This window comes from Hyperolius riggenbachi, chromosome 1 (assembly GCF_040937935.1).
Source record: "Hyperolius riggenbachi isolate aHypRig1 chromosome 1, aHypRig1.pri, whole genome shotgun sequence".
In the NCBI taxonomy this organism is placed as follows: Eukaryota; Metazoa; Chordata; class Amphibia; order Anura; family Hyperoliidae; genus Hyperolius; species Hyperolius riggenbachi.
In genome coordinates, this window is record NC_090646.1 from 557171502 (window position 1) to 557199371 (window position 27870).

Consider the following 27870-nt stretch of genomic DNA (forward strand, 5'->3'; position numbering starts at 1 on the left):
TCAGACACCCCCCCCCCCCCCCCCGATCACCCCCCTGTCACTATCCTAGTGATCTAAAAACAGTGATCAGTGAAAACTGTCACTTTTTAGTATCACTAGTGTTAACAGTTAGGCCAGTTATTTAGCTAGGGCCCTTCATTGGGTAATTAGTGTCAGTTAGCACCCAGCCCATTACACCGCAGTCACTAATTAGTTGCTGATTAGCATCATCACTGTCACTAATCCGCATTGATACTATATAGTAGCAATGCGGATTAGTGACAGTGATGCTACTATATAGTATCTGTAAGTGATCATTACTGATCGCAGTCAGATCCATATTAGGGTCACTAGGATACACACTGATCCTGTCCCCCTGCCCCCTGATTGCCCATGGCACCCCTCAGACCTTCCCCCCCGATCACCCCCTCAGACCACTGTTTGCACCCAATCACCCCCCTAATCACTCATCAATCACTCCCTGTCACTAACTGTCAACACTATATTTTAGATTAGACTCTAATCAGCCCCCTAGGGGCTCCTGATCACCCCCCACACCCTCAGACCCTCCCCAGACCCCCCCTGTGTACTGTATACATCTATTCTCCCCTGTAATCACCCACTGATCTCCTGTCAATCACCTGTCAATCACCCATCAATCACCCCCTGTCACCACCTGTCACTGCCACCCATCAGATCAGATCCTAACCTGCCCCTTGTGGGCACGTGATCACCCGCCTACACCCTCAGATCGCCTGCAGACCCGCCCTCAGATCACCTCCCAAGTGCATTGTTTACATCTGTTCTCCCCTCTAATCACCCACTGATCACTCATCAATCACCCATCAATCACCCCCTGTCACCACCAGTCACTGCTACCCATCAGATCAGACCCTAATCTGCCCCTTGCGGGCACCCAATCACCCGCCCACACCCTCAGATTGCCCTAAGACCCCCTCTGATCAACTGGCCAGTGTATTGCTTGCATATATTCTCCCCTTTAATCACCTACTGATCACCTATCAATCACCTCGTCACCCCCGGTCACCACCTGTCACTGCTACCCATTAGATCAGACTCTAATCTGCCCATTGCGGGCACCCAAACACCCCCTCAGACCCCCCCCCCCTGATCACCTCCCAATACATTGATTGAATCTATCCTCCCCTCTATTCACCCCCTGAGACACCCATCAATCACCTCCTGTCACCACCTGTTAACCCCTAGCACTCCTACCCATCAGATTAGGCCCTAATATTCCCCCTGCAGGCTTCTGATCACTTGCCCACATCCTCAGATCCCCCTCAGACACCCCCCCCCCCCCCCCCCGATCACCCCCCTGTCACTATCCTAGTGATCTAAAAACAGTGATCAGTGAAAACTGTCACTTTTTGGTATCACTAGTGTTAACAGTTAGGCCAGTTATTTAGCTAGGGCCCTTCATTGGGTAGTTAGCGTCACTTAGCACCCAACCCATTACACAGCTCTCACTAATTAGTTGCTGATTAGCATCATCACTGTCGCTAATCAGCATTGCTACTATATAGTATCTGTAAGTGATCATTACTGATCGCAGTCAGATCTATATTAGGCTCACTAGGATACACACTGATCCTGTCCCCCTGCCCCCTGATTGCCCACAGCACCCCTCAGACCTTCCCCCCCCCCCCCCCGATCACCCCCTCAGACCACTGTTTGCACCCAATCACCCCCCTAATCACCCATCAATCACTCCCTGTCAATAACTATCAACGCTATATTTTAGATTAGGCTCTAATCAGCCCCCTAGGGGCTCCTGACCACCCCCCACACCCTCAGACCCTCCCCAGACCCCCCCTGTGTACTGTATACATCTATTCTCCCCTGTAATCACCCACTGATCTCCTGTCAATCACCCATCAATCACCCCCTGTCACCACCTGTCACTGCCACCCATCAGATCAGATCCTAACCTGCCCCTTGTGGGCACGTGATCACCCGCCTACACTCTCAGATCGCCTGCAGACCCGCCCTCAGATCACCTCCCAAGTGCATTGTTTACATCTGTTCTCCCCTCTAATCACCCACTGATCACTCATCAATCACCCATCAATCACCCCCTGTCACCACCAGTCACTGCTACCCATCAGATCAGACCCTAATCTGCCCCTTGCGGGCAACCAATCACCCGCCCACACCCTCAGATCGCCCTCAGACCCCCTCTGATCAACTGGCCAGTGCATTGCTTGCATATATTCTCCCCTTTAATCACCTACTGATCACCTATCAATCACCTCGTCACCCCCGGTCACCACCTGTCACTGCTACCCATTAGATCAGACTCTAATCTGCCCCTTGCAGTCACCCAAACACCCCTTCAGACCCCCCCTGATCACCTCCCAGTACATTGATTGCATCTATCCTTCCCACTATTCACCCCTTGAGACACCCATCAATCACCTCCTGTCACAACCTATCAACCCCTAGCACTCCTACCCATCAGATCAGCCCCTAATCTGCCCCCTACAGACTTCTGATCACTCGCCCACACACTCAGATCCCCCTCAGAACCACCCCCCCCCCCTGATACCCCCCTGTCACTATCCTAGTGATCTAAAAACAGTGATCAGTGAAAACTGTCACTTTTTTAGTATCACTAGTGTTAACAGTTAGGCCAGTTATTTAGCTAGGGCCCTTCATTGGGTAATTAGTGTCAGTTAGCACCCAGCCCATTACACCGCAGTCACTAATTAGTTGCTGATTAGCATCATCACTGTCATTAATCCGCATTGCTACTATATAGTATCTGTAAGTGATCATTACTGATCGCAGTCAGATCCATATTCGGGTCACTAGGATACACACTGATCCTGTCCCCCTGCCCCCTGATTGCCCATAGCACCCCTCAGACCTTCCCCCCCGATCACCCCCTCAGACCACTGTTTGCACCCAATCACCCCCCTAATCACTCATCAATCACTCCCTGTCACTAACTGTCAACGCTATATTTTAGATTGGGCTTTAATCAGCCCCCTAGGGACTCCTGATCACCCCCCACACCCTCAGACCCTCCCCAGACCCCCCCCCTGTGTACTGTATACATCTATTCTCCCCTGTAATCACCCACTGATCTCCTGTCAATCACCTGTCAATCACCCATCAATCACCCCCTGTCACCACCTGTCACTGCCACCCATCAGATCAGATCCTAACCTGCCCCTTGTGGGCACGTGATCACCCGCCTACACCCTCAGATCGCCTGCAGACCCGCCCTCAGATCACCTCCCAAGTGCATTGTTTACATCTGTTCTCCCCTCTAATCACCCACTGATCACTCATCAATCACCCATCAATCACCCCCTGTCACCACCAGTCACTGCTACCCATCAGATCAGACCCTAATCTGCCCCTTGCGGGCACCCAATCACCCGCCCACACCCTCAGATCGCCCTAAGACCCCCTCTGATCAACTGGCCAGTGCATTGCTTGCATATATTCTCCCCTTTAATCACCTACTGATCACCTATCAATCACCTCGTCACCCCCTGTCACCACCTGTCACTGCTACCCATTAGATCAGACTCTAATCTGCCCATTGCGGGCACCCAAACACCCCCTCAGACCCCCCCCCCCCCTGATCACCTCCCAATACATTGATTGAATCTATCCTCCCCTCTATTCACCCCCTGAGACACCCATCAATCACCTCCTGTCACCACCTGTTAACCCCTAGCACTCCTACCCATCAGATTAGGCCCTAATATTCCCCCTACAGGCTTCTGATCATTCGCCCACATCCTCAGATCCCCCTGAGACCCCCCCCCCCCACACCCCCCCCCCCCCCCCCCCCCCGATCACCCCCCTGTCACTATCCTAGTGATCTAAAAACAGTGATCAGTGAAAACTGTCACTTTTCAGTATCACTAGTGTTAACAGTTAGGCCAGTTATTTAGCTAGGGCCCTTCATTGGGTAGTTAGCGTCATTTAGCACCCAGCCCATTACACAGCACTCACTAATTAGTTGCTGATTAGCATCATCACTGTCGCTAATCTGCATTGCTACTATATAGTATCTGTAAGTGATCATTACTGATCGCAGTCAGATCTATGTTAGGGTCACTAGGATACACTAAAAACACAGTGTATGACCAATCAGGCCTGATCGTTCGCCTGCACTTGCATTCAGCCCGCCCCGCCGCAGTGACACAATTTTTTTTCAGATCACTGCAAAAAAAAAAAAAACACTGTACAATAGCTGTGGCGCTGTAAAGATCAGTTTTGATTTTTTTTAATTAAAACTCAGTGACCACAGCTTTCTACTTCACAAGTACTCCCTTTTACTAGGTAGGTGTTCTTTTTCCTGGGTAGTCGCAGAGGAATACTCCCTAAATTTAGCAGTCCACCATGGCAAAAAAGGGGTATTCCGCTGAAGAGGCCGCCGAGATTCTGGCCCAGTGGGGTGAGTGCGATTGGGAAGCCTCATCTATCAAATCATCCGGGTAAGAATATGAACCGGTGAACAGCAGTGGCTCTCTGACCGATAGCAATGACGAGGTTGAGGTCCCGGCTAGAGCCAGGCGTACCATACCCCATGTCACTGGACCGCAGGTGGCGCAGGATCAGACTCAAGGGCAGCAGAGTGGTGCTAGCACTGATCCTAGTTTTTTTAGTGAGGCATGCACCAGCAGCATAGCATCTCCTGGACCTAGCACTAGTACTACCATAGACCCTGGTGAAGTGGCGAGCACCAGCATGGTAGTAGAAACTGGTTCGGTGGCACGTGCATTAAGACCCGAGTCACAGCCACCAGCAAAACGGGCCCGTACTACCCATAGTCTTCCAGAGGTGCTGGCAAATCCCAATTGGCAATCCCCTGGTTCCGCCGCACCCGTACTGCCCCCTTTCACCTACTGCAGATGCTTATACCCCTGAACAGTCATTTTGAGGCATTTGGTTTCTAGACTACTCCTCACAGTTTTGGGCCCCTAAAATGCCAGGGCAGTATAGGAAACCCACAAGTGACCCCATTTTAGAAAGAAGACACCCCAATGTATTCCGTTAGGTGTATGGTGAGTTCATAGAACATTTTACTTTTTTGTCACAAGTTAGTGGAAAATTACACTTTATGAAAAAAAACAATAAAAATCAATTTCCGCTAACTTGTGACAAAAAAGAAAACCTTCTATGAATTCACCGTACTCCTAACGGAATACATTGGGGTGTCAAAATTGTCTTTCTAAAATGGGGTCAGTGGTGGGGTTCCTATACTGCCCTGGCATTTTAGGGGCCCTAAACCGTGAGGAGTAGTCTGGAAACCAAATGCCTCAAAATTAACTGTGAAATCCTAAAAGTGCTCATAGGACTTTGGGCCCCTTAGCACACCTAGGATGCAAAAAAGTGTCACACATGTGGTATCGCCATACTCAGGAGAAGTAGTATAATGTGTTTTGGGGTGTATTTTTACACATACCCATGCTGGGTGGGAGAACTATCTCTGTAAATGGACAACTTTGTGTAAACAAATCTAAAAAATTCTCATTTACAGAGATATTTCTCCCACCCAGCATGGGTATGTGTAAAAATACACCCCAAAACACATTATACTACTTCTCCTGAGTACGGCGATACCACATGTGTGACACTTTTATGCAGCCTAGGTGCACTAAGGGGCCCAACGTCCTATGAGTACCTTTAGGCTTTACAGGGGTGCTTACAATTTAGCACCCCCAAAATGCCAGGACAGTAAACACACCCCACAAATGACCCCATTTAGGAAAGTAGACACCCCAAAGTATTCAGAGAGGGGCATGGTGAGTCCATGGCAGATTTCTTTTTTTTCTTGTCACAAGTTAGCAGAAATGGAAACTTGTTTTTATTTTTTATTTTTTGGTCACAAAGTGTAATTTTCCGCTAACTTGTGACAAAAAATAAAATCTTCTATGAACTCACCATGCCTCTTAGTGAATACTTGGGGTGGGGTCATTTGGGGGGTATTTATACTATCCTGGAATTTTAGCACCTCATGAAACATGACAGGTGCTCAGAAAAGTCAGAGATGCTTCAAACTGGGGAAATTCACTTTTTAGCACCATAATTTGTAAACGCTATAACTTTTACCCCCCCCAAAAAAAAATCAAATAAGCGTGTATTTATTGATCAAAGACATGTAGCACAATGCATTTAGACAAAAATGTATATAGAAATTTTACTTTATTTGAAAAATGTCAGCACAGAAAGTTAAAAAATCATTTTTGACAAAATTCATGTCTTTTTTGATGAATATAATAAAAATCACAGCAGCAATCACATAGCACCAAAAGAAAGCTGTATTAGTGACAAGAAAAGGAGGTAAAATTAATATAGATAGCAGGTTGTAGGGCCAAGCAATAAACCGTTATAGCTGCAGTGGTCTGAATGGAAAACAAGTGTCTGGTCCTCAAGGGGTTTTAAGGCTGCAGTCCTTAAGTGGTTAAAGCGGATCAGAGATGAAAAACTAACTATAACAAGTAACTTACATCAAAGGTCAGCGCAGGTTTAGAAAGTCATTGTATGTAGGGAATGGTAAATTCTTCACCACAATATATCAAATGCTCAGAGGTAGGTATCCGCCAAACATCAAAACTAGAAAAGGCTTACCAGCTCCCAACAACCCACATTATAAGGTTGTGAAATGGCTCAGGTCACAGATAACGTCCAGGGAACATCAGACGTCGTGAAGATCCAGTGGACATCCGTATGGAGGTAAAGTTTCAGGAATTTGTATAGGAAAACAAAAACGGCAATATCTAAGCGTAACCCGTTTATTTAGATAACATTTCTTCAAAAGGCAGTAGACATAAAAACGATAACTCACATACGGGGCCCATAAACAGGGAACCCCAGAAGATTAGCGCGCATGTAATGGTCAATCGTAGATCAATAGACAATGGTGCCGCCTGTTACCTTCAGGGGAAGGTATCAGGCGGCACCATTGTCTATTGATCTACGATTGACCATTACATGCGCGCTAATCTTCTGGGGTTCCCTGTTTATGGGCCCCGTATTTGAGTTATCGTTTTTATGTCTACTGCCTTTTAAAGAAATTTTATCTAAATAAACGGGTTACGCTTAGATATTGCCGTTTTTGTTTTCCTATACAAATTCCTGAAACTTTACCTCCATACGGATGTCCACTGGATCTTCACGACGTCTGATGTTCCCTGGACGTTATCTGTGACCTGAGCCATTTCACAACCTTATAATGTGGGTTGTTGGAAGCTGGTAAGCCTTTTCTAGTTTTGATGTTTGGCGGATCCCTACCTCTGAGCATTTGATATATTGTGGTGAAGAATTTACCATTCCCTACATACAATGACTTTCTAAACCTGCGCTGACCTTTGATGTATGCCTGACTTCTGAACTTTTGGACATTGTTCTTCTCAGCGGCGGTTCCATTGTCCCTTGGCGCCGATATATTTGCTACTATATATAACAAGTAACTTGTCTATATATCTTATCTAAAGTTTAGATAGTTTACACAGCATAACTGATTGGCGGCAGTGCCGCCACGGCAGAGAGCGGCGCGACCGCCGCCTCTGCCGCTCTGAGCTCCGGACTTGCACCTCAGGCGTCTCGCACGCCGAGGGCAGGTCTCTCAGCAGCTCATAGGGGTCGAAGGGCGCACGCGCGCGCCCAGCGGCAAGAGCTTCATGCTCTTAGGAGAAGAGTCAGCTGACCGGCTGGTCAGCTGACGTCACTCTGTGCACATCTCCTCTCGGATTGGCTGAAGAGCTGGGGCGGGACCCTGAGAGCACCTCAGTGTACTTAAAGGGAACCAGAGATGAACGATTCACACAAAATAAACATATCAGTTGATAGCTTGTAAAGAATAAATGCTCTACCCGATAATTTCGCCACTCTGGTGTGCCTTTTTGAGTGCTTTTTATTCATTATTGCGCCAGGAAATATCCAATATGGCTGCCGGCTCATATTCCTATTGCTTCCAGGTTATGAGGTGTTCTGGATGTGCTGTCTAGGCTATATGAAACTATAGACAAGCAGGGCTGCTGTAGGCTTTCATCTGTGTGCTTTCAACTTCATATTCTGGTATGCTTTGTGGCGGCCTGTAGGAAGTGTCTCTCATAGTAATGAAACTGCATACAGTAGATAATAATGACAGGCTGCACAGACAGAGCACACAGATCACACAGCCACACTTGTCTGTTAGACAGAGATTTTTCCTGCAGCAGCAGCCCCTCCCATGTCATCACAGCTTACAGTATGTAAAGCAGGAAATTTGAGCCAGGAGGGGGAAGGCTTGGGCTTGAAAAGACTCCACAGAAGAGTGACTCAGCTATAATGATTCCAGGTCAAACCTCGACTGAATAGTCGGTGGATTCTTATCACAGTTGATAACAGATAGATTAGACTGAGAAGAATAAAACTAAAAGCAGGGTAGGTGTTTACTGTCATGTTCCCACTGATATATGTAATAAAATACATGAGGGTGCTTCATCTCTGGTTCTCTTTAAGCTCCGTTTCTTCATTTGTAACTTGTCTGTTGTTGCAAATACTTGGTGTTAGCGCTCAGACCTTTGATAGCTGTAATAATAACTATGGATTATTGTATTTGATTACCTGTGTATGACTCTTGCCTGTTACAACTTCTCTCTGCTTTTCGATTCAGTACCTCTGCCCATCTGATCTCGTTGCCGACGTTTGCTTGAACTTCACTCTGATCCTGTTTGCCGATTCTGTACCTTATCTGCCCGTCTGTTGCCTACCTGATCTGTCTGACTACTCTCTCTCACCGGTGAGCCCTGTCACTGGTGAGGTTTCCCTCTGTGCTGCTATCGGAACCCTCCAGCTCCACTGGTGAGGTTACCGCTGAAAATCTATCAGTAATTTACTGTTTGCACCAATCACTACACCTTGTGCAATAAAGTTGTGACTTTTGTCACGTCCTACACGCCTTGTGCTTACTATATCTGTATTATTGGTGATACTGCAGATCACCACATAATCAGATATCTGTTATTCTGCTGACACTATTGTCACAATAACTAGCTGCAAACAACATCAAAACAGCATCAAAAGTTTATGATTATTTTTTTCTGTGATACAATGAGGGCAGCCATGTTCTGTTTGTCACATTGTCAAAGGCTGAGTGCTGGAGATGCTATCAGCTTGCCTGTGTGTAAATTCAGTCCCCTCTCCTCCACCCTCCTTCCCTCTGCCTCTGAAATCAATGGCTAGTAACATCCTCGTGCCCAGACTGAGCTCCCATAAGCCCTTGCTACAGTGCCAAGGCACAAAAGGAGCTGTGGGCTTGTTTAGTTTATGAGGAATTGGAGTATTAAAACAAAACAAAAAAAGTATTTGACTTGAGGAGTGCCCTATAAACTATATGAAAGGAACACAATTATGCAATGAGTAAAAGTTTTTTTTGGATCCACTTTAAGCAGAAATACTTATATTTGGTTAATCCCATGCCAATATCGTTGGGTATGTCCTGTGCCAATATCCTCTAGTTATGTTGATAGAAGATCCCAGATGAGCGACAAATAAAGGCTGCACACGTCGTCACCCTCACTTGCTATAATAAAGTATAGCAAGCCCCGAAAAACCATCTTTAAAAACGCCACTGGTACTTTCCATTGGTCCCTCGTGAAAAATGGTTAAATTTAAAATGCATGTGTATGAATTTATATAAAATGTACATTTGTCCCACAGTAAAATGAGCTATAAATTACTTTTCTCCTATGTTACTTCTGCTTACAGTAAGCAGTAAAAGTTTGACAGATCTGACAGCTTTTCAGTTAGTCCATCTCCTCATGGCATATTTTCAGTATTTCCTTTATTTTTTACAAAAACACTTCCTGGAAAGGATCTATAAAAAGGAGATGGACTAATTAAAAATCTCTCAGATTAGTGGCGGTGGTTGCTATGTGTTTTGGGGCCTAGGGAGAGCCTGGGTACCAGCGGCAGTCAAAGGGTCTGGGCTAGCTATACAGGGAGGCTTTGACGCCCCTCTCTTCCAGAGCACCCTCCTGAAGGGCTCTCATTCTGGCTATATCAGCCTGCATGGGTGACAAGGGGTTAAAAAGGCTTCGGAGGGGAGAACTCATGTCATTTTTTAAAAAATCTGACTTTTAATAGCCCAAAAAATAGGTAACAAAAAAATGCATAACAGCAGAGCAGCGCAAACATGACATGACGCGTTTGTTGGGGCGAGTGGCGAGAACAAAAAATAAGGTGTCCGCTATCACTTGGCTAAGTTGATCCAGACATATGACTGGTTGGGTGGCAGGTGGGGGCCAGAAGCTGCTGTACACATGCTGAATTATCAGCAGAGGCAATCGTTAGCTCAGCCATCTGTAATCTAGCGTGTGTATGGCATTTATTTTCTATTATGTTCCGAAGATCAAGAGAAAACATAGGGAACCAGGCCCATGTTACTTACTAATAAATACAGAAGAAAATGAACAAAAACAAGATAGAAGTTTGTCGCCATCACCAATATTCATTAATTTTACATTGTTATTTAAAAGAATCTCTTGTAACTCTTTGTCTATAATAAGAGAAAGAAAGGGAAAAAAACCCAATATAACAGCTATATATGCTAAAAAAAAGAACGTTTTAATCAAAGGAACATTGGAATCCACTTTTGATAACAATTGTGGTGGCGCTATTGAAAAAAAGAGGAGATTTAAATCTTTTGCCACTGACAATGGGTACATGTAGTAAAGCTACCCGCAGTAAAAAAAAAAAAAAAAAAAAACAATAAACTGTACAAAAGTAGCAGACAAAGCATCTGCAAACATATTTAGTGTTCTGTAAATTATCTAGAGCTCAATTCTGTAAGAAACATGTGTCCCCTATGAAGAGTTTAAGCAAGTTTAATCACACATATGGGAAATTAAATGGCCTCTGGAAGTCGGAGACTGATGCATCAAGAAATATAAATGAGTGCTTAATTTAAAATTCCTCATAATAAGAGAGTTTGTGGACAGGGAATATTTTAAAATCAGCTCTATAATATTCTAAATATTCTCAGAGCTATGAGCTAATCACTATTAGATGATCAGGCTTGCTCTGGCTCTTTTTAAAAGTTTCTCTATAGCTTCTATCTTTGCAGAATCAATTGTGTGTTCTTAGATTTATATTGTGTACGTATCAATAGTGCAATACTGTATATTATAAAAAAATGGTCATATGAAAAAAAATAAAAAGAGAGAATGTCATGGTTTGCTTTCTGCGTTAACTGGAAAACAGAGTTTTGTCTTCTTAAAGCAGACCTGAACTCAGAACTTCCTCTCTGCTCTAAAAGATACATAGCAGCAGCATAATAACCTTTAAAAACAAAAAATTCTTTGTTACAGATGATACAAATCCTGCAAAAAATCTGCAGTGGTCTACTTCCTGCTTTCATGGAAGCAGATGTACTGTTAACATCCTATGTTTACCAATTAGCTGCCCTGCAATGGCAGTCAGCGGACACAGAGTGATAAAATTACAACTTGTGATTAGTCACAGATGAGGGGGAACTAGACAGGCTAAATGCTCTAAATACATACAGGGAGCATTTCTCTATGTGTTCCCTCTGTCCTGTGGAAGAGTTTAGGTCCACTTTAAAACAGAAGGTATTTGTGATTATTTAGGTTGGAGTGAGCATATGAGGTGTCCCACAATGTAACACAGCTGAATATGCAAATTGTCCCTTTAATGTCCCTGAAAGCTAAATACTCTTCCAAAACCACTGGAATGTGTCAGCTTGTTAAGTGTACAGTTCCACACTAATCCAACATGCATACAGACTGTTTCGGACTGGTTGGTCCTCATCAGTGCATGGCATGGATTACTGTGGCTCTATGGGGTAGAACTTGAAACACCCAGAAATTACAGCGTACCCAGCAAGCTCATGGTGAACTAGAACTCCTAGGAGTGTGTAAGGGGCTGAAAAGGACCAAAATGCCCTTACTAAAATTCTGTGTAAAGCAGAATTTTGTCTTCTTAAAACAAGGTATTTGCAATTAATCAAGAATCAGATCTCCCATCTTGAATAATTGCAAATACCTTGGGCTTGATTCACAAAGCGGTGCTAACAGTTAGCACGCTGGTGAAAAGCCCTTTATCACACCTAAACTCAGTTTAGGCATGATAAGTTTAGGTGTGATAAGTTTAGGTGTGATAAGTTTAGGCATGATAAGTTTAGGTGTGATAAGTTTAGGCATGATAAGTTTAAGCACCAACTGGGTTAGCACCGCAGTGCACAGCGGATCAAAAGTTTTGTGCTAGCAAAGTCTGGTGCACTTCGCATAGAGTTTAATGGCGCTGCTTTGTGTGCGGGACTTTGCACGCTATCTACACTTATCTAAACTTAGCATGCCTAAACTTATCACGCCTAAACTTATCACACCTAAACTTATCACACCTAAACTGACTTTTCACCAGTGTGGTGCAAAGGTTATCAGACCTAAAGTCTTTTAGGCGTGATAACTGAGTTATCACCGCTTTGTGAATCAGGCCCCTTGTGTTTAATGTGCTTAAAATTGTGAAAATTCCTTCCTGTGCCATTAGGACCAATGCATGTAGGTGGGTATACGTAAAGATCAATTGAAATGCTTTGATTAAATGCTACCAAAACAAGTTTAGCATTTGGCATGGGGTGCTGGCATTTTATGGTTGTGTTGTGTGTTGAGCTGCTAGGGGGACATGAAAACACATACACAGCCTGCTCTAGATGCCACATGCAGCATCTCAGAAAATTCGATCAACCACTGCGTGACTACCGGCAATCAATGGTAAATGTATTGAGATGAATACTACCAATTATCTCAATGTGGGATGTGGTGGAACCTGGCGGTAAATGTTATGCACAACTGTTGGCAGACATCTGTCTGAGCCAGCACTAAGGGCCTGATTCACAAAGCGGTGATAACTCAGTTATCATGCCTAAAAGACTTTAGGCGTGATAACCTTTGCACCACACTGGTGAAAAGCCAGTTTAGGCGTGATAAGTTTAGGTGTGATAAGTTTAGGTGTGATAAGTTTAGGCATGCTAAGTTTAGATAAGTGCAGATAGCGTGCAAAGTCCCGCACGCAAAGCAGCGCCATTAAACTCTATGCGAAGTGCACCAGACTTTACTAGCGCAAAACTTTTGATCAGCTGTGCACTGCGGTGCTAACGCAGTTGGTGCTTAAACTTATCATGCCTAAACTTACCACACCTTAACTTATCATGCCTAAACTTATCACACCTAAACTTATCACACCTAAACTTATCATGCCTAAACTGAGTTTAGGCGTGATAAAGGGATTTTCACCAGGGTGCTAACTGTTAGCACCGCTTTGTGAATCAGGCCCTAAGTATTGTCTTATTTCACTTGTTTTTTAATGCTTACCAATAAACAATCCATTTTAACCACACAAACAAAAAAACAAAACTTTGTATCGCACATAGACCACTGTTTTTCCTTAATGCTTGATTTATATTGAGATATTTATATTTACTGATCCTGATTTCAATATGATACATTTATGTTCACTATCTAAGTAGCCACAATTGGCTCTTCAGTCATGGGGCCTGATTTACAAAGCGGTGCTAACAGTTAGCACGCTGGTGAAAAGCCCTTTATCATGCCTAAACTCAGTTTAGGCATGATAAGTTTAGGTGTGATAAGTTTAGGTGTGATAAGTTTAGGCATGATAAGTTTAGGTGTGATAAGTTTAGGCATGATAAGTTTAAGCGCCAACTGCGTTAGCACCGCAGTGCGCAGCTGATCAAAAGTTTTGCGCTAGCAAAGACTGGTGCACTTCGTATAAAGTTTAATGGCGCTGCTTTGCGTGCGGGACTTTGCAAGCGATCTAAACTTATCTAAACTTAGCATGCCTAAACTTATCACACCTAAACTTATCATGCCTAAACTTATCACACCTAAACTTTCTTTTCACCAGCGTGGTGCAATGGTTATCATGCCTAAAGTCTCTAACTGGGTTAGCACCGCTTTGTGAATCGAGCCCATTGTGTATATCTTTTGTCCCTATCTATTGCTCAAAATGACACAGTGGAATGGTTATATACAGTACTTTTGGTATGTTTTCAGCACTCATATGATTACACCCTTTAGAATCTAGGACCTATCAACATGGAAAGATACCGAGCTTTTCATTAGGAAAGCGACTCCTCCCTTTAGAGCTGTGGGACTGATTCCATTGGGATGAGTTACATTTGTCCTTCATTAACTTTGACAGAGGCATATTTTCTTCAATCCCAATGAGTTTATTGGGAACAGTACCAGGAGTGCATCTTAAATAGTACTTTGTGCTTTGGAATTTAAGAGAATGTGAGCCAAGCATTTTCTTTACTTCAGAGCAGTATGGTTTTTGATGAGACTTCTAGCTTTACAAACAGTGCATGGAACTTGAAACATTTCCATGCTTATAGAAGTTATATTTTACTTATTCTGTTAACATGTTTTACACTGTTATGGAAGCTTTTAAGTATGAATAATAGTTTCCCCCCTTCATTTTCTGTGCATGCTTTCAGCAAGTCAAGTTGAAATAAGGAGGATTGATCACAGATGACCTGGTGGTTTCACATTTCTTTTTTTTCTCTGCATCAAAATAGGATGAAACCCGGCTTATGCAGATGGAATTAGGAGCAAGAGCACTACATATTTTATGTTTTCTATTACTTTATGCTTTTTTGACTAGTAGTAGTAAGATCTGTTCATACAGTCTGTGTAGTGTGGATACAACCTACCTAAAGCAAAGAAATTTAGTTTTGGATCCTCTAGTTGACAGAGATGGCCCGAACCTCCGATTTTCGGTTCGTAACACTGCATGCGCTCACATAGGTAGGTGGGTGCACTGAAGTGAACCACAGGTAGTAGGTTTATGCAGTGATGGGTATTACAATGTGCACCTGTCACACACAGACAGTTACCGGACAGGCACAGTGACACTGCGTGTGCTCACGTAGGTAGGTGGGTGCACTGTGAACAACAGGTAGGTATATGCAGTGATGGGTATTAAAATCCCAAGTACAGCAGCGCCTCCAGCGTTTTCTTTTCAGCGTTGTCACCTGTTCATAAACCTAGATAGGAGAGAAAAATAGGCGCATAGCGTGTAATCCTTTTTGCACAAGTACACTCTATGTAATCAAACACACTGTGCAAGGGAATTCTATCACCACATGCAGGTTGGGGGTCACACTCCCCCCTTCGTTTCCCTGCTCACCAGAGGTATACTTGAGAACAGGCACATCAATAACCACCAACAGCTTAACCTGTTTCTCTTTTATCCAAATGCCTGCGGTATTACAATGTGCACCTGTCACACACAGACAGTTGCCGGACAGGCACAGTGACACTGCGTATGCTCATGTAGGTAGGTGAGTGCACTGTGAGCTACAGGTAGGTATATGCAGTGATAGGTATTACAATGTGCACCTGTCACACACACAGGTAGTCACTGAATGTGCTGGGCCTGGCAGTGGCACACACAATAGGAATTACCAAGGCTGTCTATGCAACACAAGTGTCAGTGGGACACACACACACACACAAAAAAAATTGGATCACAAGAACAAGATTAGCTCTCAAAAGAGCTGTTGAGAGGTGCTTTTTTAGCAATAAGAATCAGCAAGGAGCAAGCTAAGAAGCCTACAAGAGCCTGACTAAGCTTTCCCTATGAGAGTCTGCAGCTGCTTTCCCTTCTATATTTAATGCAGGCACACGAGTGAGTCTTATTCCTGACGTGGCCTGCCTTTTATAAGGGGGGGAGTGGCTAGAGGAGGGAGTGTAGCCTGATTGGCTACAATGTGCCTGCTGACTGTGATGTAGAGGGTTAAAGTTGACTCTAATGTAGTATAGGAGGCGAATCGAACCACCATAAAGTTTGCGTTCGTGGGCAAACGCGAACCACCGAAATTCGCCGGGAACTGTTCGCTGGCGAACCGTTCGGGTCATCTCTACCAGTTGAATGCTACTTATGCATATTTGTACAGTCACTTGGTAAAGGTTCCTTCTGACCCCTTTCTAGTTTATTAACTGCAACCCTGACTGTTACACGTAGAAGTCAGTAATCTTTCAGCAAATAAATACTACCTTCCCACAATAGACAACCTCTCGTTTTCCTGGTGACTTGATTGCTGTGTAATTGATTGCTTTGCCATTATGACCAATGTAAAAAAAATTATAAATTATCGGGCAACCCGAGGATGCACAAAGATGTGGAGCCTATAATTCAAATCTGACACTTTTCACTCAACATTTTTCGTGACCTCACTTGATCAAATGCCATGAGCATTTCTGCAGCAAAAGATCGCTTAATATTGACCTACTGCTTTAATCAGCAAGCAACAGATCATTATTACTACTAATTCTGTAATCTGCAGGAGGAGACATGACATAGATGAATCAGTTCTGCCCAATGTCAGCATATTCACAGACTACTAATAGGGCTAGAGCCAGTCTGATGCATACAAATGTCCACTCCAGCTTTCTGTCTTTCAGGAATGTCACATCCATTTGAAAAGGGTGGCATGGAGCCCTAATACATAAATACATGGCTAAAGCAAAATGCACTTATCCATTTGTCACTCAAAGTGCTACAAAAATCCCTCTATCACCTTCTACCTAAAATGTACAGTAACTCTGGCTTTACCTGTAGTGCCCACTGAAAGTAAAGATGAGCAGTCACTCTGATCTCTATGCGGTCACTCTGTTGTACCTCTGGGGATATGTGGCAGCCATAGAATTCACTCTGAGCCTATAGCTGTCAGTTAAAGGAGCACTAAAATAAAATATAAAATACATTTTTATAAGGAGTACATTTCTACTAAAACAAATTGCACCACAAATTGCTTTTTTTCTATGTTACAGTAGACAGTAAAAATGTGACAGATCTGACAGGTTTTGGACTAGTCTTTCTCCTCACAGGGTATTTTCAGAATCCCCTTTATCCTTTACAAAAGAACTCTATGGAAAGGATCCATATAAGCATGCCAGTTGGCCTACCTACATGTTTACACGCTATTTAGGCAGTAAGACTGAGCAACTGTCCTCCAATATATGCTTTGGAAAGTAAAGAAAAGTCTGAGAATCCCCCATGATGACCTGTCAAATACATCATATCTTTACTCCCTACTTTAAGTGACAGTGAAATAGCAAAAAAAGAAGGTAATATAATAGTACATTTTACTCTGCAACAAATGTACATTTTATACATATACATATACATGCACATGCATTTTAAATTTTACAATTTCCCTCAATAGTGGTCCTTAGTGTATTTAGTGTATTTTCCATATACAGTATAACTGACAGTTTCCTGTAATATATGACAGCTATAAGAGTGTAAGAAGGTTAGACTGGTGATGACGATATTTAACACAATTGCTAGAGCACTGCTAGGTCACTTAAGGTTGTATATCAAACCTTTACTTAGGTTACTTGAAGTAATGTGACATTTGCTTCTCAAGGTAACAAAATATTTAGCATAATATGCATTCATTGTCCTATATTTCATACAGCTTCTGCTTGCTTTTTTCCTATTGGAAATGTCATCTTGCTGAAATCTTGGTAGAATTCACTGCTGTGCTCGGAAGTCATCTCAACCTGTCAGTAGAAACAATTAACTATCAGACAAAAGTTGTTTCTTATCACCTCTTTGTATGTCAAGGGGCCTGTGAAATCTGACCTGATGGATTTAGTTAAACATGAAGAGGCCATAAAAAATAATTAGGTCTTCCTGTGCATAGAACATAGTCAAAATCTCTACTGCTGAATATTCTTTTCACTGTCTTCTGTGGGAACTTTTTATTTTCCCTAATGCAAGGTATACTTTGAGGATGCAAAACTTTTATAAAAACAAAGAGAGATCGAGACAGACAGAGAAGCCTCAATGATAAAACTACATTGTCATAACTGTTTAAGTGTGAATTGCATTATTATACTTCCTATTATGACATGTTTTTAAAGGCTGTGTAAACAGAATAATTAATTAATGTATTTGTAGTTTCAGGCACAGTAGTTTAGGAAAAAAATTCATAAATACAGATGGCATCTGTTTTATCACAGTCTATGCAAACTTCCTGTGGGACAACTTTTACAGCTCCAGTTTTATTGTCTGACATTTTTTCTATCCGATTGTCATGTTTCAGTGAAAAGGAACATCTTACTATGTAACCGAGACAAGATTATAAACTGTTTCTCATTTTCAGACGAAAATGTGTCATTCAAAGCTGTTCTCTTCCGCAAGAAATATATTAGATTTGCAAAATATGTTTTCTTCCTGAAGCATGCACAGTATTCCCCAATGAAGATTAAGCCATTTCAAAAGAAGCCTGAAACACAGAACAACTCAGATGACAGTTCCATTTTCAAACATAATTTTCAAACCAATTCAAATATTAAAATGTGGTGGCTTCACAACCTTTACATCATGATGTTTATTCAATTCAAAAACAAAAAAAAAGTATTTATTTATAGATTGTCGACAGATTAAATTCAGGCAATTTAAAGTTACCCTTCTCATAGAGCCTAATAACAGTGTAGAGACAGTGCAAAGGATAAAGCAAACACCAAATTTTGAAATGTAAGCAGGAACACTTTCTACCAGACTGTAATGATCTGCTCAGCTGCCTGTGCAGGCAGGCAGCTTTTTGACCATTGTTCAGGTCTGCATGCTGCAGGACTCTGGAAAGAAGAGCTTCTGTCAGTTTTGCAGCTTGTGCTTGCTGAGGAATTTGCATACGGTGTCATGCAGATTGCCTGGCCACATTCATTGGAGGCGTGTACTATAAGTACTATGTGTTTCCCACAATGCTTTGCTGGTCATAAGGATTTAGTCCTGTGTAACACTCCTGGATGGGTGTCAGCCATGCTCTTTGTTTGAAGATCAGCTTAGAGTTATTCCTGGAACTTGCACTAGGCAGGTTTCCCTAGTGCAGTTAGGATTGTTTATCTGTTTTGTTTGTCTGTTGCGATTGTCCTGTCCCAGCGACAGGAAATCGTTCTGTGTGTCTGGGTGCTAAACGCAACAGCGGTTGTTGCTGGTAGCCCCTTCTGATCTGTTTCCCTGGATCGTGCTAGCCTCTTTTCGCTAGTGCTGTGAATCCTTCTGTTCTGCCTCCCTGGATCGTACTAGCATCCTGCGCTAGTGCTGTGGATCCTTCTGCTCTGCTACTCTGTACCTGGATCGCACTGGCATCCTGCGCTAGTGCTGTGGATCCTTCTGTTCTGTCTTCCTGGATCGCGCTAGTCACTTTCGCTAGTGCTGTGGATCCTTCTGTTCTGTCTGTCTGAATCGCACTTGCCCTAGTGTTAGTGGCAGTGGATTCCTCTGGTCTGGATCTTGGAGCTAACCTCGGCTGCGGTCGCTGCTGGTTACTCCTTCTGTTTGTCGTGTGCTTGGATCACACTGCTCTGACAGCAAGAGCAGTGGATCTTTCTGATACCTGGTTCACACTGGCTCTGACGGTAAGAGCAGTGGTTCCTGTTTGATCGATTCTCGTTCTCTGTCTGTTTGCGTGTGCTTGCTGGTGCCTGTGGTAAGGCAACCGTGTAGCAAACGCGTTTGTGTGGTGTCTGTCTTGTCTTGGTTAGTTAGGCGTGCTTGTCTCTATTGTGCTTATCACGTGGAGACCGCGCACGAATGCGTGCACTGTTGCGAATGAGTGCGGTGTTCGCGTTCAGTTAGCGTTTGTTATTTTCCTTGTTATTCTCATTGTATTATTTGCTGTGCCTCTGCTACCCTCGTATTCTGTTCTGATCTGCCTTGTGTCATGTCTGGCGATCGCACCTCTCGCGATCGCGTTCCTATTTCATATCTGCTGTTGTGTGTGCACTGTCGCGGGGTGGCGACTAGGTTGGCGCACACACATACAACCTGTCCCTTTGCTCGTTCTCATTCGCAATCGCTTCTCTTGGGATTGCGTTCTGCGCTTCGTACAATTCCTGTCTGGCATTTGTGGAGGTACAGAGGATTGGTTCCTCTGCACTCCCCAGCGCCATCTGCCGACAGGAATTTCCCTCTACAGGTGCGTAGCACCTTTTGCTGGGTTCCTGCAAATATACGCTTGTGGAGGATTTCCGCCGTATCAGCGCACGCGTTGTGCGCTGATCACGGAGAAAGTTCCACAATCGTTACACAGACCTGTCTAGAATTCAGTAGGGCAAACTTCCTGCTTGACAGAAAAAGTGCTGGTATTTCTTCGGCTTAAAGAAACGTTTTTGTTTGCCACATAAAAATTGTGATCAGCTGGGCAGATGGTCTCTTTTCAGCTAAAGTGCCACTTTTGGGTTTTATAAATAGGCCACTTTAGAGTTGAAACAAATAACTTAGTGTGCATTGAACACATAGGGCCCAACATGCATGTTGCAAGTATAATGTTTTACTGTTGTTTAGTGAATAAAGCCCTTTGTCTTTTATTTGAACCTGGAAACCCCTGATTCTCAAAAGAATCCTATGCACACACCACAACCGCTGCACTAAGCTTCCACCCACACTAGGAGAAAAGTACAATATAAATGTTCTGTGTCTTAAATATGTACGGATGCAACTGAAGCTGTGCACACACACACATCATAATTAACCGCCCACAGGTGCTTCCGGGACAATGCATATTTACAACCTTTGGTTAGTACATAGGATACACAAAATTCAATATATACACACAACAGTGTTACAAACTTGCTAATAGAAGACATTTTGGTCTTTATTTTGGGTGTGAAAGATTTGGAGCCTAGCATCATTTTGTCACAATGGCCTCAATTCACTAAGCTTATCTCCTGTCTTTAATAACGTTCCTATAGTTATCACCATGGTCATAAGGCATGTAGTATTCAGGAAACATTATACTTCAGGCAAACCTAACGTTAACTCTTCTGTCTTTAACCACTTCCCGACCGCCGTATATACAATTGGCGGCCGGGCAGTGGACGCCACAAGGACCGCCGTATTGACAATTGGCGGCTGTCCTTGTATGGGCATGGGCGGAGCGATCGCGTCATCCGTGACGCGATCCTCCGCCTCCGCCTGGCGCCGCTCACCCGCCGCAACATCCCGCCGGCCATACGGAAGCGCCGGCGGGATGTTAACCCGACGATCGCCGCATACATAGTGTATAATACACTTTGTAATGTTTACAAAGTGTATTATACAGGCTGCCTCCTGCCCTGGTGGTCCCAATGTCCGAGGGACCACCAGGGCAGGCTGCAGCCACCCTAGTCTGCACCAAGCACACTGATTTCCCCCCCCCCCCTGCCCCAGATCACCCACAGCACCCATCAGACCCCCCCCCCCCCCTGCCCACCCTCCAGACCCCTGTTTGCACCCAATCACCCCCCTAATCACCCATCAATCACTCCCTGTCACTATCTGTCAACGCAATTTTTTTTTATCCCCCCCCCTGCCCCCCGCTCCCTCCTGATCACCCCCCCACCCCTCAGATTCTCCCCAGACCCCCCCCCAGACCCCCCCCCCATGTACTGTATGCATCTATCCCCCCTGATCACCTGTCAATCACCTGTCCATCACCTGTCAATCACCCGTCAATCACCCGTCAATCACCCGTCAATCACCCCCTGTCACTGCCACCCATCAATCAGCCCCTAACCTGCCCCTTGCGGGCAATCTGATCACCCCCCCAAACCAATAGATCGCCCGCAGATCCGACATCAGATCACCTCCCAAATCCATTGTTTACATCTATTCTCTCCTCTAAACACCCACTAATTACCCATCAATCACCCATCAATCACCCCCTATCACCACCTGTCACTTTTACCTATCAGATCAGACCCTAATCTGCCCCTTGCGGGCACCCAATCACCCGCCCACACGCTCAGATTGCCCTCTGACCCCCCCTTATCAATTCACCAGTGCATTAATTACATCTGTTCTTCCCTGTAATAACCCACTGATCACCTGTCAATCACCTGCCAATCACCTATCACCCATCAATCACCCCCTGTCACCCCCTGTCACTGCCACCCATCAATCAGCCCCTAACCTGCCCCTTGCGGGCAATCTGATCACCCACCCACACCATTAGATCGCCCGCAAACCCGCTGTCAGATTACCTCCCAAATGTATTGTTTACATCTGTTATCTTCTCTAAACACCCACTAATTACCCATCAATCACCCATCAATCACCCCCTATCACCAACCGTCACTGTTACCTATCAGATCAGACCCTAATCTGCCCCTTGCGGGCACCCAATCACCCGCCCACACGCTCAGATTGCCCTCAGACCCCCCCCTTATAAATTCGCCAGTGCATTAATTACATCTGGCCTTCCCTGTAATAACCCACTGATCACCTGTCAATCACCTGCCAATCACCTATCACCCATCAATCACCCCCTGTCACTGCCACCCAACAATCAGCCCCTAACCTGCCCCTTGCGGGCAAACTGATCACCCACCCACACCAATAGATCGCCCGCAGATCCGACATCAGATCACCACCCAAGCGCAGTGTTTCCATCTATTCTCTCCTCTAAACACCCACTAATTACCCATCATTCACCCATCAATCACCCCCTATCACCACCTGTCACTGTTACCCATCAGATCAGACCCTAATCTGCCCCTTGCGGGCACCCAATCGCCCGCCTACACGCTCAGATTGCCCTCAGACCCCCCCCTTATCAATTCGCCAGTGCAATATTTACATCTGTTCTCCCCTGTAAAAACCTCTGATTACCTGTCAATCACCTATCAATCACCCATCAATCACCCCCTGTCACTGCCACCCATCAATCACCCCCTGTCACTGCCGCCCATCAATCACCCGCTGTCACTGCCACCCATCAATCAGCCCCTAACCTGCCCCTTGCGGGCAATCTGATCACCCACCCACACCAATAGATCGCCCGCAGATCCGACATCCGATCACCTCCCAAGTGCAGTGTTTACATCTGTTCTCTACCCTAAACACCCACTACTTACCCATCAATCACCCCCTGTCACTGCTACCTATCAGATTAGACCCCTATCTGCCCCTTGGGCACTCAATCACCCGCCCACACCCTCAGAATGCCCTCAGACCCCAGCCCTGATCACCTCGCCAGTGCATTGCTTGCATCTATTCCCCCTCTAATCACACCTTGAGACACCCATCAATCACCTCCTGTCACCCCCTAGCACACCTACCCATCAGATCAGGCCCCAATTTGCCCCGTGTGGGCTCCTGATCACTCGGCCAAACCCTCAGATCCCCCACAGACCCCCTTCCGATCACCTCCCCAGTGCATTGATTGCATCTATTTTCCCCTCTAACCACCCCCTGAGACACCCATCAATCACCTCCTGTCACCCCCCTAGCACTCCTATCCATCAGATCAGGCCTAATACAACCTGTCATCTAAAAGGCCACCCTGCTTATGACCGGTTCCACAAAATTCGCCCCCTCATAGACCACCTGTCATCAAAATTTGCAGATGCTTATACCCCTGAACAGTCATTTTGAGACATTTGGTTTCCAGACTACTCACGGTTTTGGGCCTGTAAAATGCCAGGGCGGTATAGGAACCCCACAAGTGACCCCATTTTAGAAAAAAAGACACCCCAAGGTATTCTGTTAGGTGTATGACGAGTTCATAGAAGATTTTATTTTTTGTCAAAAGTTAGCGGAAATTGATTTTTATTGGCTTTTTTTCACAAAGTGTCATTTTTCACTAACTTGTGACAAAAAATAAAATCTTCTATGAACTCGCCATACACCTAACGGAATACCTTGGGGTGTCTTCTTTCTAAAATGGGGTCACTTGTGGGGTTCCTATACTGCCCTTGCATTTTAGGGGCCCTAAACCGCGAGGAGTAGTCTAGAAAACAAATGCCTCAAAATGACCTGTGAGTAGGACGTTGGGCCCCTTAGCGCACCTAGGCTGCAAAAAAGTGTCACACATGTGGTACCGCCGTACTCAGGAAAAGTAGTATAATGTGTTTTGGGGTGTATTTTTACACATACCCATGCTGGGTGGGAGAAATCTCTCTGTAAATGGACAATTGTGTGTAAAAAAATCAAACAATTGTCATTTACAGAGATATTTCTCCCACTTAGCATGGGTATGTGTAAAAATACACCCCAAAACGCATTATACTACTTCTCCTGAGTACGGCGGTACCACATGTGTGGCACTTTTTTTTACACCCTAAGTACGTTAAGGGGCCCAAAGTCCAATGAGTACCTTTAGGATTTCGCAGGTCATTTTGCGACATTTGGTTTCAAGACTACTCCTCACAGTTTAGGGCCCCTAAAATGCCAGGGCAGTATAGGAACCCCACAAATGACCTCATTCTAGAAAGAAGACACCCAAAGGTATTCCGTACGGAGTATGGTGAGTTCATAGAAGATTTTATTTTTTGTCACAAGTTAGCGGAAAATGACACTTTGTGAAAAAAAAACAATTAAAATCAATTTCCGCTAACTTGTGACAAAAAAATAAAAACTTCTATGAACTCACCATACTCCTAACAGAATACCTTTCTAAAATGGGGTAATTAGTGGGGTTCCTATACTGCCCTGGCATTTTAGGGGCCCTAAACCGTGAGGAGTAGTCTTGAAACAAAAATGACCCGTGAAATCCTTAAGGTACTCATTGGACTTTGGGCCCCTTAGTGCAGTTAGGGTGCAAAAAAGTGCCACACATGTGGTATCGCCGTACTCGGGAGAAGTAGTATAATGTGTTTTGGGGTGTATTTTTACACATACCCATGCTGGGTGGGAGAAATACTTCTGTAAATGACAATCTTTTGATTTTTTTACACACAATTGTCCATTTACAGAGGTATTTCTCCCCCCCAGCATGGGTATGTGTAAAAATACACCCCAAAACACATTGTACTACTTCTCCCGAGTATGGCGATACCACATGTGTGGCACTTTTTTGCACCCTAACTGCGCTAAAGGGCCCAAAGTCCAATGAGTACCTTTAGGATTTCACAGGTCATTTTGAGAAATTTCGTTTCAAGACTACTCCTCACGGTTTAGGGCCCCTAAAATGCCAGGGCAGTATAGGAACCCCACAAATGACCCCATTTTAGAAAGAAGACACCCCAAGGTATTCCGTTAGTAGTATGGCGAGTTCATAGAAGATTTTATTTTTTGTCACAAGTTAGCGGAAATTGATTTTAATTGTGTTTTTTCACAAAGTGTCATTTTCCGCTAACTTTTGACAAAAATTAAAATCTTCTATGAACTCACCATACTCCTAACGGAATACCTTGGGGTGTCTTCTTTCTAAAATGGGGTCATTTGTGGGGTTCCTATACTGCCCTGGCATTTTAGGGGCCCTAAACCGTGAGGAGTAGTCTTGAAACAAAATTTCTCAAAATGACCTGTGAAATCCTAAAGGTACTCATTGGACTTTGGGCCCTTTAGCGCAGTTAGGGTGCAAAAAAGTGCCACACATGTGGTATCGCCGTACTCAGGAGAAGTAGTATAATGTGTTTTGGGGTGTATTTTTACACATACCCATGCTGAGTGGGAGAAAGATCTCTGTAAATGGACAATTGTGTGTAAAAAAAAATAACAAATTGTCATTTACAGAGATATTTCTCCCACCCAGCATGGGTATGTGTAAAAATACACCCCAAAACACATTATACTACTTCTCCTGAGTATGGCGATACCACATGTGTGGCACTTTTTTGCACCCTAACTGCGCTAAAGGGCCCAAAGTCCAATGAGTACCTTTAGGATTTCACAGGTCATTTTGAGAAATTTCGTTTCAAGACTACTCCTCACGGTTTAGGGCCCCTAAAATGCCAGGGCAGTATAGGAACCCCACAAATGACCCCATTTTAGAAAGAAGACACCCCAAGGTATTCCGTTAGTAGTATGGCGAGTTCATAGAAGATTTTATTTTTTGTCACAAGTTAGCGGAAATTGATTTTAATTGTGTTTTTTCACAAAGTGTCATTTTCCGCTAACTTTTGACAAAAAATAAAATCTTCTATGAACTCACCATACTCCTAACGGAATACCTTGGGGTGTCTTCTTTCTAAAATGGGGTCATTTGTGGGGTTCCTATACTGCCCTGGCATTTTAGGGGCCCTAAACCGTGAGGAGTAGTCTTGAAACAAAATTTCTCAAAATGACCTGTGAAATCCTAAAGGTACTCATTGGACTTTGGGCCCTTTAGCGCAGTTAGGGTGCAAAAAAGTGCCACACATGTGGTATCGCCGTACTCAGGAGAAGTAGTATAATGTGTTTTGGGGTGTATTTTTACACATACCCATGCTGAGTGGGAGAAAGATCTCTGTAAATGGACAATTGTGTGTAAAAAAAAATAACAAATTGTCATTTACAGAGATATTTCTCCCACCCAGCATGGGTATGTGTAAAAATACACCCCAAAACACATTATACTACTTCTCCTGAGTACGGCAATACCACATGTGTGGCACTTTTTTGCAGCCTAACTGCGCTAAGGGGTCCAAAGTCCAATGAGCACCTTTAGGCTTTACAGGGGTGCTTACAATTTAGCACCCCCCAAAATGTCAGGACAGTAAACACACCCCACAAATGACCCCATTCTGGAAAGTAGACCCTTCAAGGTATTCAGAGAGGGGCATGGTGAGTCCGTGGCAGATTTCATTTTTTTTTTGTCGCAAGTTAGAAGAAATGGAAACTTTTTTTTTTTCTCACAAAGTGTCATTTTCCGCTTACTTGTGACAAAAAATAATATCTTCTATGAACTCACTATGCCTCTCAGTGAATACTTTGGGATGTCTTCTTTCCAAAATGGGGGAATTCTAGCCCCTCATGAAACATGACAGGGGGTCAGAAAAGTCATAGATGCTTGAAAATGAGAAAATTCACTTTTTGCACCATAGTTTGTAAACGCTATACCTTTTACCCAAACCAATAAATATACACTGAATGGGTTTTTTTTTATCAAAAACATGTTTGTCCACATTTTTCGCGCTGCATGTATACAGAAATTTTACTTTATTTGAAGAATGTCAGCACAGAAAGTTAAAAAAATCTTTTTTTTTGCCAAAATTCATGTCTTTTTTGATAAATATAATAAAAAGTAAAAATCGCAGGAGCAATCAAATAGCACCTAAGGAAAGCTTTATTAGTGACAAGAAAAGGAGCCAAAATTCATTTAGGTGGTAGGTTGTATGAGCGAGCAATAAACCGTGAAAGCTGCAGTGGTCTGAATGGAAAAAAAGTGGCCGGTCCTTAAGGGGTAGAAAGCCCTAGGTCCTCAAGTGGTTAAGTTAACTCTTCAATCCTTAAAATATCTCCACAGTTAAAGACAGGCTGTTTATTAACTGCGTGTGAAAATAACTACAGAGGAGGTAACTTAAGGAATGAAGAGATAAGATAACTCTCTTACTGGTGTGGTGGTAAGTGGTGGTAAGTTTTCTCTTGCCTTATTATCTCCAGCAGGATCTTAGTGAATTGAGGCCAATGGCCTTGATCCAATTAACTTTTTCTCCTGAGTTTTCTCCTAAGAGATAATTTTTCATCTTATCCAAAAATAACTTTTCAGCACTTATCAATTGAAAAAGTACTACAAAGTAGGTTTAAAAAAGGTGATGTCAAACTTCTTGAAACTATTTTCTTGTGTGGGGAGTGTCAAAGTTATTTTATTGGCAAGGTTTGAAAATATCTCCTTGAAACAAACGCAAGAGAAGAGTTAATAGGATATGGGCTATAATGAATGAATATTGAATATATTAGACCCTTTTACTTATTTATATATGATAATAGGTGTTATATTGCTGCTGCTACTAGTGTCAGCTGGATAGTGTACTGGTTAAGACTGTTGCCTTTGATGTAGGGTTTGAGCCTTTGGCCAGGGTTTAAATCCTGGCTAAAGCCAGAAAGGAGTCTTTGGGCAGGGCATTGTAATGATCCCGCTTGTCCATGGAGAGTGCCCTAAGTGACTGCAGCCCCTGCAGCCCT

The 27870-nt window shown here is 43.9% G+C and overlaps 1 long non-coding RNA gene across 2 annotated transcripts in view; it reads right to left on the reverse strand.

Moving 5' to 3' along the window:
* Positions 1-27870, reverse strand: part of LOC137557384 (uncharacterized) — a 134074-nt gene that overhangs the window by 68419 nt on the left and 37785 nt on the right. Inside the window, exons 5-6 of one of the 2 annotated variants that reach the window (XR_011029563.1) lie at positions 16606-16734; positions 14310-15034 (exon numbers count right to left, since the gene is read on the reverse strand). This is a non-coding gene — a long non-coding RNA (uncharacterized lncRNA). Of the gene's footprint in view, positions 1-14309; positions 15035-16605; positions 16735-27870 lie in introns of those variants that run through there. The other variant, XR_011029564.1, reaches the window with a different exon arrangement.